Here is a 14,802-nt window from a genome sequence, read left to right as displayed (position 1 = left end):
AATGGCGGACTTCCTGTTGCGTTTTTCATAATGCTCCATGAGACTTTTTTTCATGACTGGTCACGATACACCTATATCCAGATTTTGATGAAAATCCGTTATGTGGAAACCTAGGGGCTGGTTCCAGGGGGCGCTGTAGAGCCATTTTGCCACGCCCAATTCCAATTACTCCAGAATACTAAAATATCCGCAGACCTTGAATTTCCTGCAAAGTTTCATAACTTTTTGAGCATGTCTAGACCCTGAAAAAGCCCCCCAAAGGGAAATAATAATAACTAGGGCTACGTTGTAGCACTTGCGGGCCCGAGCACCCGCACGTTGAAGCCTGTTGCGGTCGGTGGAGAGAGCGATCGATGACCAAGCGCACATCATCGATCGAGCATGCACTTCTCCACGTTGCATGCGTTTTGCGCTCTGCGGCAGTAGGTTTGCCAGTAGGTGACGCCATCACTATTATTACGCACAGACATATATATCTGTTCATGTAGGCGCTCTGATGTAGCGTGAGCAATTTTGTGTCAATTGGACAATGTTAACACAACTTAATTTTCACACTGATCAGTAGGTGGCGCTATGACCCTGAACTAATATTCATATATGGAGCTGTTCTATTCAGGATTGTGATCATAGGTCAGTAGTTTGGAGCCGGTTGGATAATGCAGAGTGGATTAACAAAGTACTTCCTATTTCCTGGCGAATCAGTAGGTGGCGCTATGACACTGAGGAAATATTGACACATAGAGCTGTTCAGGCTTGGACTCTGACCATGTGACAGAAGTTTTGTAGTGATAGGACAATGCACAGTGGAGTTATGATAACATCGTGTCCTTTGGCGAAGGAAAATCCTTCGCCGCACATCAATGTTTACACGGTTTGAGGAAACGTCACAATTCTGACCATGATCTAATGACTTGACTGATCTGATTTGAGCTGTATATTGTAAATCAGCCAGGAGCAGTTCATCAAAGTATAAAACATGTCACTTCCTGTAGCCACCAGGGGGCGCTGTAATTTCAAGTCATAATTTCTGTGTAGATGTCATCAGGATGGCACCCTTGTCTTACATGTCTAGTTTGGACTCGATTGGACAATGTATGTCCGAGATACAGAACCTCGTGTTTTGATGGCGTTTAATCAAACTCAAGACGCCACGCCACGGTCACACGGTGTGACGAAAGGTCAATCTCTTAATCACTTTTTATCTCCATCTTGTTGTGATGGCACTGATCTTAATTTGAAGTTAATCTGATGAAAGCCCTGGGACAAGTGCATCAAGTAAAAATGTGGAATATGGAAAAAAAATGGCCACTTAATCCAAAATGGCGGCCTCCCTGTTTGGTCAAGCATACCTATCCAAGATATTTTTTTGTTTGTTATGAAACGACACATGTCCCGATAGATTTGTATAAATGTCGGCCATCGTAGTGCCGGGGTTGCCCTATAGGGGGCGCTGGTCAGTTTTTTTGCCACGCCCATTTCTTAAAACCATATGAATATCTTCAGGGGGGGGCTGTTGTTACACACATGTAGTTTGAGAGAGATAGAATCATGAACACTGAAGTTACAGCAATTTCGTGTTTCACGGCGAGTTGATGAACTTTAATGCCACGCCATTCATATGGCGTTTGACGAAAAGTCACGGTAATCTTATGTCTTCATTGTCAATGTCTTGGGACCCATTTGATACAGTTTGACATGGTTGAGGTCAGTGGATGAGGAGAAATTCATCCAAGTGTAAGACAAGCAAAAAACAAGACATTTCCTGTTGCCACCAGGGGGCGCTGCGGTTTTAAGTCATCATTTATGCATAGATGTCATCAGGCGGGGACTATTGTCTTACATGTCTAGTTTGGACTTGATTGGAACATGTATGTCCGAGATACAGATGCCCGTGTTTTGATGGCGTGTAACCAATTTTTAACGCCATGCCACGGTCACACGGTGTGATAAAAAAAAAATCCCTCAATCATTTTTTATCTCCATCTTGTTGTGATGACACTCATCTGAATTTGAAGTTGATCTGATGAAAGCCCTGGGACAAGTACGTAAAAGTAAAAATGTGGGATATTGCCAAAATGGCCACTAAAAGCAAAATGGCGGACTTCCTGTTGCGTTTTTCATAATGCTCCATGAGACTTTTTTTCATGACTGGTCACGATACACCTATATCCAGATTTTGATGAAAATCCGTTATGTGGAAACCTAGGGGCTGGTTCCAGGGGGCGCTGTAGAGCCATTTTGCCACGACCAATTCCAATTACTCCAGAATACTAAAATATCCACAGACCTTGAATTTCCTGCAAAGTTTCATAACTTTTTGAGCATGTCTAGACCCTGAAAAAGCCCCCCAAAGGGAAATAATAATAATAATAATAATAATAAAAATCCTTACAGATTCAATAGGGCCTCTCACCATTCGGTGCTCGGGCCCTAACTAGGGCTACGTTGTAGCACTTGCGGGCCCGAGCACCCGCACGTTGAAGCCTGTTGCGGTCGGTGGAGAGAGCGATCGATGACCAAGCGCACATCATCGATCGAGCATGCACTTCTCCACGTTGCATGCGTTTTGCGCTCTGCGGCAGTAGGTTTGCCAGTAGGTGGCGCCATCACTATTATTACGCACAGACATATATATCTGTTCATGTAGGCGCTCTGATGTAGCGTGAGCAATTCTGTGTCAATTGGACAATGTTTCCGCAACTTAATTTTCACACTGATCAGTAGGTGGCGCTATGACCCTGAACTAATATTTATATGTGGAGCTGTTCAGATCAGTATTGTGATCATAGGTCAGTAGTTTGGAGCCTGTCGGATAATGCAGAGTGGATTAACAAAGTACTTCCTGTTTCCTGGTGAATCAGTAGGTGGCGCTATGACACTGAGGAAATATTGACACATAGAGCTGTTCAGGCTTGTACTCTTATCATGTGACAGAAGTTTGGTAGTGATAGGACAATGCACAGTGTAATTATGAAAACATCGTGTCCTTTGGCGAAGGATGATCCTTCGCCAAACATCAATGTTTACATGGTTTGAGGAAATGTCACAATTCTGACCATGATCTAATGACTTGACTGATCTGATTTGAGCTGTATATTGTAAATCATCCAGGAGCAGTTCATCAAAGTATAAAACATGCCACTTCCTGTAGCCACCAGGGGGCGCTGTAATTTCAAGTCATAATTTCTGTGTAGATGTCATCAGGATGGCACCCTTGTCTTACATGTCTAGTTTGGACTCGATTGGACAATGTATGTCCGAGATACAGAACCTCGTGTTTTGATGGCGTTTAATCAAACTCAAGACGCCACGCCACGGTCACACGGTGTGACGAAAGGTCAATCTCTTAATCACTTTTTATCTCCATCTTGTTGTGATGGCACTGATCTTAATTTGAAGTTAATCTGATGAAAGCCCTGGGACAAGTGCATCAAGTAAAAATGTGGAATATTGAAAAAAAATGGCCACTTAATCCAAAATGGCGGCCTCCCTGTTTGGTCAAGCATACCTATCCAAGATATTTTTTTGTTTGTTATGAAACGACACATGTCCCGATAGATTTGTATAAATGTCGGCCATCGTAGTGCCGGGGTTGCCCTATAGGGGGCGCTGGTCAGTTTTTTTGCAACGCCCATTTCTTAAAACCATATGAATATCTTCAGGGGGGGGCTGTTGTTACACACATGTAGTTTGAGAGAGATAGAATCATGAACACTGAAGTTACAGCAATTTCGTGTTTCACGGCGAGTTGATGAACTTTAATGCCACGCCATTCATATGGCGTTTGACGAAAAGTCACGGTAATCTTATGTCTTCATTGTCAATGTCTTGGGACCCATTTGATACAGTTTGACATGGTTGAGGTCAGTGGATGAGGAGAAATTCATCCAAGTGTAAGACAAGCAAAAAACAAGACATTTCCTGTTGCCACCAGGGGGCGCTGCGGTTTTAAGTCATCATTTATGCATAGATGTCATCAGGCGGGGACTTTTGTCTTACATGTCTAGTTTGGACTTGATTGGAACATGTATGTCCGAGATACAGATGCCCGTGTTTTGATGGCGTGTAACCAATTTTTAACGCCATGCCACGGTCACACGGTGTGATAAAAAAAAAATCCCTCAATCATTTTTTATCTCCATCTTGTTGTGATGACACTCATCTGAATTTGAAGTTGATCTGATGAAAGCCCTGGGACGAGTACGTAAAAGTAAAAATGTGGGATATTGCCAAAATGGCCACTAAAAGCAAAATGGCGGACTTCCTGTTGCGTTTTTCATAATGCTCCATGAGACTTTTTTTCATGACTGGTCACGATACACCTATATCCAGATTTTGATGAAAATCCGTTATGTGGAAACCTAGGGGCTGGTTCCAGGGGGCGCTGTAGAGCCATTTTGCCACGCCCAATTCCAATTACTCCAGAATACTAAAATATCCGCAGACCTTGAATTTCCTGCAAAGTTTCATAACTTTTTGAGCATGTCTAGACCCTGAAAAAGCCCCCCAAAGGGAAATAATAATAATAATAAAAATCCTTACAGATTCAATAGGGCCTCTCACCATTCGGTGCTCGGGCCCTAACTAGGGCTACGTTGTAGCACTTGCGGGCCCGAGCACCCGCACGTTGAAGCCTGTTGCGGTCGGTGGAGAGAACGATCGATGACCAAGCGCACATCATCGATCGAGCATGCACTTCTCCACGTTGCATGCGTTTTGCGCTCTGCGGCAGTAGGTTTGCCAGTAGGTGGCGCCATCACTATTATTACGCACAGACATATATATCTGTTCATGTAGGCGCTCTGATGTAGCGTGAGCAATTTTGTGTCAATTGGACAATGTTAACACAACTTAATTTTCACACTGATCAGTAGGTGGCGCTATGACCCTGAACTAATATTTATATATGGAGCTGTTCAGATCAGTATTGTGATCATAGGTCAGTAGTTTGGAGCCGGTTGGATAATGCAGAGTGGATTAACAAAGTACTTCCTGTTTCCTGGTGAATCAATAGGTGGCGCTATGACACTGAGGAAATATTGACACATAGAGCTGTTCAGGCTTGTACTCTTATCATGTGACAGAAGTTTGGTAGTGATAGGACAATGCACAGTGTAATTATGAAAACATCGTGTCCTTTGGCGAAGGATGATCCTTCGCCAAACATCAATGTTTACACGGTTTGAGGAAACGTCACAATTCTGACCATGATCTAATGACTTGACTGATCTGATTTGAGCTGTATATTGTAAATCAGCCAGGAGCAGTTCATCAAAGTATAAAACATGTCACTTCCTGTAGCCACCAGGGGGCGCTGTAATTTCAAGTCATAATTTCTGTGTAGATGTCATCAGGATGGCACCCTTGTCTTACATGTCTAGTTTGGACTCGATTGGACAATGTATGTCCGAGATACAGAACCTCGTGTTTTGATGGCGTTTAATCAAACTCAAGACGCCACGCCACGGTCACACGGTGTGACGAAAGGTCAATCTCTTAATCACTTTTTATCTCCATCTTGTTGTGATGGCACTGATCTTAATTTGAAGTTAATCTGATGAAAGCCCTGGGACAAGTGCATCAAGTAAAAATGTGGAATATGGAAAAAAAATGGCCACTTAATCCAAAATGGCGGCCTCCCTGTTTGGTCAAGCATACCTATCCAAGATATTTTTTTGTTTGTTATGAAACGACACATGTCCCGATAGATTTGTATAAATGTCGGCCATCGTAGTGCCGGGGTTGCCCTATAGGGGGCGCTGGTCAGTTTTTTTGCCACGCCCATTTCTTAAAACCATATGAATATCTTCAGGGGGGGGCTGTTGTTACACACATGTAGTTTGAGAGAGATAGAATCATGAACACTGAAGTTACAGCAATTTCGTGTTTCACGGCGAGTTGATGAACTTTAATGCCACGCCATTCATATGGCGTTTGACGAAAAGTCACGGTAATCTTATGTCTTCATTGTCAATGTCTTGGGACCCATTTGATACAGTTTGACATGGTTGAGGTCAGTGGATGAGGAGAAATTCATCCAAGTGTAAGACAAGCAAAAAACAAGACATTTCCTGTTGCCACCAGGGGGCGCTGCGGTTTTAAGTCATCATTTATGCATAGATGTCATCAGGCGGGGACTATTGTCTTACATGTCTAGTTTGGACTTGATTGGAACATGTATGTCCGAGATACAGATGCCCGTGTTTTGATGGCGTGTAACCAATTTTTAACGCCATGCCACGGTCACACGGTGTGATAAAAAAATAATCCCTCAATCATTTTTTATCTCCATCTTGTTGTGATGACACTCATCTGAATTTGAAGTTGATCTGATGAAAGCCCTGGGACAAGTACGTAAAAGTAAAAATGTGGGATATTGCCAAAATGGCCACTAAAAGCAAAATGGCGGACTTCCTGTTGCGTTTTTCATAATGCTCCATGAGACTTTTTTTCATGACTGGTCACGATACAGCTATATCCAGATTTGGATGAAAATCCGTTATGTGGAAACCTAGGGGCTGGTTCCAGGGGGCGCTGTAGAGCCATTTTGCCACGCCCAATTCCAATTACTCCAGAATACTAAAATATCCGCAGACCTTGAATTTCCTGCAAAGTTTCATAACTTTTTGAGCATGTCTAGACCCTGAAAAAGCCCCCCAAAGGGAAATAATAATAATAATAATAATAATAACTAGGGCTACGTTGTAGCACTTGCGGGCCCGAGCACCCGCACGTTGAAGCCTGTTGCGGTCGGTGGAGAGAGCGATCGATGACCAAGCGCACATCATCGATCGAGCATGCACTTCTCCACGTTGCATGCGTTTTGCGCTCTGCGGCAGTAGGTTTGCCAGTAGGTGGCGCCATCACTATTATTACGCACAGACATATATATCTGTTCATGTAGGCGCTCTGATGTAGCGTGAGCAATTTTGTGTCAATTGGACAATGTTTCCGCAACTTAATTTTCACACTGATCAATAGGTGGCGCTATGATCCTGAACTAATATTCATATATGGAGCTGTTCTATTCAGGATTGTGATCATAGGTCAGTAGTTTGGAGCTGGTTGGATAATGCAGAGTGGATTAACAAAGTACTTCCTGTTTCCTGGCGAATCAGTAGGTGGCGCTATGACACTGAGGAAATATTGACACATAGAGCTGTTCAGGCTTGGACTCTGACCATGTGACAGAAGTTTTGTAGTGATAGGACAATGCACAGTGGAGTTATGATAACATCGTGTCCTTTGGCGAAGGAAAATCCTTCGCCGCACATCAATGTTTACACGGTTTGAGGAAACGTCACAATTCTGACCATGATCTAATGACTTGACTGATCTGATTTGAGCTGTATATTGTAAATCAGCCAGGAGCAGTTCATCAAAGTATAAAACATGTCACTTCCTGTAGCCACCAGGGGGCGCTGTAATTTCAAGTCATAATTTCTGTGTAGATGTCATCAGGATGGCACCCTTGTCTTACATGTCTAGTTTGGACTCGATTGGACAATGTATGTCCGAGATACAGAACCTCGTGTTTTGATGGCGTTTAATCAAACTCAAGACGCCACGCCACGGTCACACGGTGTGACGAAAGGTCAATCTCTTAATCACTTTTTATCTCCATCTTGTTGTGATGGCACTGATCTTAATTTGAAGTTAATCTGATGAAAGCCCTGGGACAAGTGCATCAAGTAAAAATGTGGAATATGGAAAAAAAATGGCCACTTAATCCAAAATGGCGGCCTCCCTGTTTGGTCAAGCATACCTATCCAAGATATTTTTTTGTTTGTTATGAAACGACACATGTCCCGATAGATTTGTATAAATGTCAGCCATCGTAGTGCCGGGGTTGCCCTATAGGGGGCGCTGGTCAGTTTTTTTGCCACGCCCATTTCTTAAAACCATATGAATATCTTCCGGGGGGGGCTGTTGTTACACACATGTAGTTTGAGAGAGATAGAATCATGAACACTGACGTTACAGCAATTTCGTGTTTCACGGCGAGTTGATGAACTTTAATGCCACGCCATTCATATGGCGTTTGACGAAAAGTCACGGTAATCTTATGTCTTCATTGTCAATGTCTTGGGACCCATTTGATACAGTTTGACATGGTTGAGGTCAGTGGATGAGGAGGAATTCATCCAAGTGTAAGACAAGCAAAAAACAAGACATTTCCTGTTGCCACCAGGGGGCGCTGCGGTTTTAAGTCATCATTTATGCATAGATGTCATCAGGCGGGGACTATTGTCTTACATGTCTAGTTTGGACTTGATTGGAACATGTATGTCCGAGATACAGATGCCCGTGTTTTGATGGCGTGTAACCAATTTTTAACGCCATGCCACGGTCACACGGTGTGATAAAAAAAAAATCCCTCAATCATTTTTTATCTCCATCTTGTTGTGATGACACTCATCTGAATTTGAAGTTGATCTGATGAAAGCCCTGGGACAAGTACGTAAAAGTAAAAATGTGGGATATTGCCAAAATGGCCACTAAAAGCAAAATGGCGGACTTCCTGTTGTGTTTTTCATAATGCTCCATGAGACTTTTTTTCATGACTGGTCACGATACACCTATATCCAGATTTTGATGAAAATCCGTTATGTGGAAACCTAGGGGCTGGTTCCAGGGGGCGCTGTAGAGCCATTTTGCCACGCCCAATTCCAATTACTCCAGAATACTAAAATATCCGCAGACCTTGAATTTCCTGCAAAGTTTCATAACTTTTTGAGCATGTCTAGACCCTGAAAAAGCCCCCCAAAGGGAAATAATAATAAGTAGGGCTACGTTGTAGCACTTGCGGGCCCGAGCACCCGCACGTTGAAGCCTGTTGCGGTCGGTGGAGAGAGCGATCGATGACCAAGCGCACATCATCGATCGAGCATGCACTTCTCCACGTTGCATGCGTTTTGCGCTCTGCGGCAGTAGGTTTGCCAGTAGGTGGCGCCATCACTATTATTACGCACAGACATATATATCTGTTCAAGTAGGCACTCTGATGTAGCGTGAGCAATTTTGTGTCAATTGGACAATGTTTCCGCAACTTAATTTTCACACTGATCAATAGGTGGCGCTATGATCCTGAACTAATATTCATATATGGAGCTGTTCTATTCAGGATTGTGATCATAGGTCAGTAGTTTGGAGCCGGTTGGATAATGCAGAGTGGATTAACAGTGTACTTCCTGTTTCCTGGCGAATCAGTAGGTGGCGCTATGACACTGAGGAAATATTGACACATAGAGCTGTTCAGGCTTGGACTCTGACCATGTGACAGAAGTTTTGTAGTGATAGGACAATGCACAGTGGAGTTATGATAACATCGTGTCCTTTGGCGAAGGAAAATCCTTCGCCGCACATCAATGTTTACACGGTTTGAGGAAACGTCACAATTCTGACCATGATCTAATGACTTGACTGATCTGCTTTGAGCTGTATATTGTAAATCAGCCAGGAGCAGTTCATCAAAGTATAAAACATGTCACTTCCTGTAGCCACCAGGAGGCGCTGTAATTTCAAGTCATAATTTCTGTGTAGATGTCATCAGGATGGCACCCTTGTCTTACATGTCTAGTTTGGACTCGATTGGACAATGTATGTCCGAGATACAGAACCTCGTGTTTTGATGGCGTTTAATCAAACTCAAGACGCCACGCCACGGTCACACGGTGTGACGAAAGGTCAATCTCTTAATCACTTTTTATCTCCATCTTGTTGTGATGGCACTGATCTTAATTTGAAGTTAATCTGATGAAAGCCCTGGGACAGGTGCATCAAGTCAAAATGTGGAATATGGAAAAAAAATGGCCACTTAATCCAAAATGGCGGCCTCCCTGTTTGGTCAAGCATACCTATCCAAGATATTTTTTTGTTTGTTATGAAACGACACATGTCCCGATAGATTTGTATAAATGTCGGCCATCGTAGTGCCGGGGTTGCCCTATAGGGGGCGCTGGTCAGTTTTTTTGCCACGCCCATTTCTTAAAACCATATGAATATCTTCAGGGGGGGGCTGTTGTTACACACATGTAGTTTGAGAGAGATAGAATCATGAACACTGAAGTTACAGCAATTTCGTGTTTCACAGCGAGTTGATGAACTTTAATGCCACGCCATTCATATGGCGTTTGACGAAAAGTCACGGTAATCTTATGTCTTCATTGTCAATGTCTTTTGACCCATTTGATACAGTTTGACATGGTTGAGGTCAGTGGATGAGGAGAAATTCATCCAAGTGTAAGACAAGCAAAAAACAAGACATTTCCTGTTGCCACCAGGGGGCGCTGCGGTTTTAAGTCATCATTTATGCATAGATGTCATCAGGCGGGGACTATTGTCTTACATGTCTAGTTTGGACTTGATTGGAACATGTATGTCCGAGATACAGATGCCCGTGTTTTGATGGCGTGTAACCAATTTTTAACGCCATGCCACGGTCACACGGTGTGATAAAAAAAAAATCCCTCAATCATTTTTTATCTCCATCTTGTTGTGATGACACTCATCTGAATTTGAAGTTGATCTGATGAAAGCCCTGGGACAAGTACGTAAAAGTAAAAATGTGGGATATTGCCAAAATGGCCACTAAAAGCAAAATGGCGGACTTCCTGTTGCGTTTTTCATAATGCTCCATGAGACTTTTTTTCATGACTGGTCACGATACACCTATATCCAGATTTTGATGAAAATCCGTTATGTGGAAACCTAGGGGCTGGTTCCAGGGGGCGCTGTAGAGCCATTTTGCCACGCCCAATTCCAATTACTCCAGAATACTAAAATATCCGCAGACCTTGAATTTCCTGCAAAGTTTCATAACTTTTTGAGCATGTCTAGACCCTGAAAAAGCCCCCCAAAGGGAAATAATAATAATAATAATAATAATAATAATAATAATAATAATAATAACTAGACCCTGAAAAAGCCCCCCAAAGGGAAATAATAATAATAATAATAATAATAATAATAAAAATCCTTACAGATTCAATAGGGCCTCTCACCATTCGGTGCTCGGGCCCTAATAATAATAAAAATCCTTACAGATTCAATAGGGCCTCTCACCATTCGGTGCTCGGGCCCTAATAATAAAAATCCTTACAGATTCAATAGGGCCTCTCACCATTCGGTGCTCGGGCCCTAATAATAATAATAATAATAATAAAAATCCTTACAGATTCAATAGGGCCTCTCACCATTCGGTGCTCGGGCCCTAATAATAAAAATCTTTACAGATTCAATAGGGCCTCTCACCATTCGGTGCTCGGGCCCTAATAATAATCTTTTCAATTTCAATAGGTCCTCTCACCGATTTCGGTGCTCGGGCCCTAATAATAATAATAATCATTTCAATTTCAATAGGCCTCTCCTTGAACCGTCACCTTATCGTGGTGGAGAGGTTTGCGTGTCCCCGTGAACCTGAGGGCTGTGTTGTCTGGAGCCTTGTGCTCCTGGTAGGGTCTCCCATGGCAGAGTGGTCTCAGGTGAGGGGCCAGACTAAGAATGGTTCAAAACCCTCAATGAATATCGACGAAAGAGGAGATGGGACCCAGCCCGGAGGAAGCCCGGGGCCCCCGTCTGGAGCTAGGCCCAGACGGAGGGCTCGATGGCGAGCGTCTGGTGGCCGGGTTTGCCACGGAGCCCGGTCGGGCATAGCCCGAACAAACTACGTGGCACCCCCCCTCTTTTCATCTCATGGGCCCACCACCTGTGGGAAGACCCGTTGGGGTCGGGTGCGCAGCCACATGGGTGGCAGCGAAGGTAGGGGGTCTCGACGGACCAGACCCGGGCGGCAGAAGCTGGCTCTGGGGACGTGGAACGTCACCTCGCTGTGGGGAAAGGAACCGGAGCTTGTGAGGGAGGTGGAGCGCTATCAGTTAGATCTGGTGGGGCTTACCTCCACGCACAGTCTCAGCTCTGGTACCATACTCCTGGATAAGGGTTGGACTTTATTCTTCTCCGGAGTTGCCAAGGGCGTGAGGCGTCGGGCGGGTGTGGGGATACTCATAAATCCCCGGCTGAGCGCCGCGGTGTTGGAGTTTACCCCGGTAGACGAGAGGGTCGCCTCCCTGCGCCTAAGGGTTGTAGGGGGGAAAACTCTGACTGTTGTTTGTGCGTATGCACCAAACAGCAGTTCAGAGTACTCGGCCTTCTTGGAGACCCTGAATGGAGTCCTGTATGGGGCTCCAGTAGGGGACTCCGTAGTTCTGCTGGGTGACTTCAACGCCCACGTGGGCAACGATGGAGACACCTGGAGAGGCGTGGTGGGGAGGAACGGCCTCCCTGATCTGAACCCGAGCGGTCGTTTGTTATTGGACTTCTGTGCTAGCCATGGATTGTCCATAACAAACACCATGTTCGAACATAAGGGTGCTCATAAGTGTACCTGGTACCAGAGTACCCTAGGCCGAAGATCAATGATCGATTTTGTGATCGTGTCATCTGATCTGAGGCCGCATGTTTTGGACACTCGGGTAAAGAGAGGGGCGGAACTGTCAACCGACCACCATCTGGTTGTGAGTTGGATCAGGGAGTGGGGGAAATTTCCGGATAGACCTGGTAAGCCCAAACGAGTAGTGCGGGTGAACTGGGAACGTCTGGAGGAGGCCCCCGTCCTAGGTATCTTCAACTCACACCTCCGGCTGAGTTTTTCTGGCATTCCTGTGGAGGTTGGGGGCATTGAGCCGGAGTGGGCGGTGTTCAAAGCCTCCATTGCTGAAGCTGCGGCGGCTAGCTGTGGCCTCAGGGTCTTAGGCTCCTCAAGGGGCGGTAACCCTCGGACACCGTGGTGGACACCGGTGGTCAGGGAAGCCGTCCGATTGAAGAAGGAGGCCTTCCGGGATATGATATCCTGGAGGACTCCTGACTCGGTTGCAGGGTACCGACAGGCCCGAAGGGCTGCAGCTGCTGCCGTGTTGGAGGCTAAGCAGCGGGTGTGGGAGAAGTTCGGAGAGGTCATGGAGAAGGACTTTCGGTCGGCACCAAAGTGTTTCTGGAAGACTATCCGGCACCTCAGGAGGGGGAAACGGGGAACCATCCAAGCTGTGTACAGTAAGGATGGGACTCTGTTGACCTCAACTGAGGAGGTTGTCGGACGTTGGAAGGAACACTTTGAGGAACTCCTGAATCCGAATAACACGCCCTCTATGTTGGAGGCAGAGCTCGAGGTTGATGGTGTTTCATCGTCAATTTCCCTGGTGGAGGTCACTGAGGTGGTCAAACATCTCCGCAGTGGCAAGGCCCCAGGGATTGATGAGATCCGGCCAGAAATGCTAAAGGCTCTGGGTGTTGAGGGGCTGTCATGGTTGACACGCCTATTCAACATCGCGTGGGAGTCGGGTACAGTGCCAAAGGAGTGGCAAACTGGGGTGGTGGTTCCCCTGTTCAAAAAGGGGGACCAGAGAGTGTGTGCCAATTACCGGGGCATCACACTTCTCAGCCTCCCTGGTAAGGTCTACTCCAAGGTGCTGGAAAGGAGGGTTCGGCCGATCGTCGAACCTCAGATTGAAGAGGAACAATGCGGTTTTCGCCCCGGACGTGGAACTACAGACCAGCTCTTCACTCTCGCAAGGATCCTGGAGGGGGCCTGGGAGTATGCCCATCCGGTCTACATGTGTTTTGTGGATCTGGAGAAGGCGTATGACCGGGTCCCCCGGGAGAAACTGTGGGAGGTGCTGCGGGAGTATGGGGTAAGGGGGTCTATCCTCAGGGCCATCCAATCCCTGTACTCCCAAAGCGAGAGCTGTGTTCGCGTCCTCGGCAGCCAGTCAGTTTCGTTCTCAGTGGATGCTGGTCTCCGCCAGGGCTGCGCCTTGTCACCAATCCTGTTTGTGATATACATGGACAGGATATCGAGGCGTAGTCGGGGTGGGGAGGGGTTGCAGTTCGGTGGTCTGAGGATCTCGTCACTGCTTTTTGCAGATGACGTGGTCCTCATTGGATCATCGGCCTGTGACCTTCAGCACTCACTGGATCGGCTGGTGGCCGAGTGTGAAGCGGCTGGGATGAGGATCAGCACCTCTAAATCTGAGGCCATGACTCTTAGCAGGAAACCGATGGATAGCTTACTCCGGGTAGGAAATGAGTCCTTAGCCCAAGTGAAGGAGTTCAAGTACCTTGGGGTCTTGTTCGCGAGTGAGGGTACTATGGAGCGTGAGATTGGCCGGAGAATCGGAGCAGCGGGGGCGGTATTGCGTTCGCTTTACCGCACCGTTGTAACGAAAAGAGAGCTGAGCCGCAAGGCAAAGCTCTCGATCTACCGGTCGATCTTCGTTCCTATCCTCACCTATGGTCATGAGGGCTGGGTGATGACCGAAAGGACGAGATCACGGGTACAAGCGGCCGAGATGAGTTTTCTCAGAAGGGTGGCTGGCGTCTCCCTTAGGGATAGGGTGAGAAGCTCAGCCATCCGTGAGGAACTCGGATTAGAGCCGCTGCTCCTTCACTTAGAAAGGAGTCAGCTGAGGTGGTTCGGGCATCTGGTAAGGATGCCCACTGGGCGCCTTCCTTGGGAGGTGTTTCAGGCACGTCCAGTGGGGAGGAGACCTCGGGGAAGACCCAGGACTAGGTGGAGAGATTATATCTCAACACTGGCCTGGGAACGCCTCGGGATCCCCCCGTCAGAGTTGGTCAATGTGGCCCGGGAAAGGGAAGTCTGGGGCCCCCTGCTTGAGCTGCTCCCCCCGCGACCCGACCCCGGATAAGCGGATGAAAATGAGATGAGATGAGATGAGAATTTCAATAGGGCCTCCCACCGATTTCGGTGCTCGGGCCCTAATAATAATCTTTTCAATTTCAATAGGT

This window comes from Platichthys flesus, chromosome 3, assembly GCF_949316205.1.
Source record: "Platichthys flesus chromosome 3, fPlaFle2.1, whole genome shotgun sequence".
In the NCBI taxonomy this organism is placed as follows: Eukaryota; Metazoa; Chordata; class Actinopteri; order Pleuronectiformes; family Pleuronectidae; genus Platichthys; species Platichthys flesus.
This window is presented reverse-complemented; position numbering follows the sequence as displayed.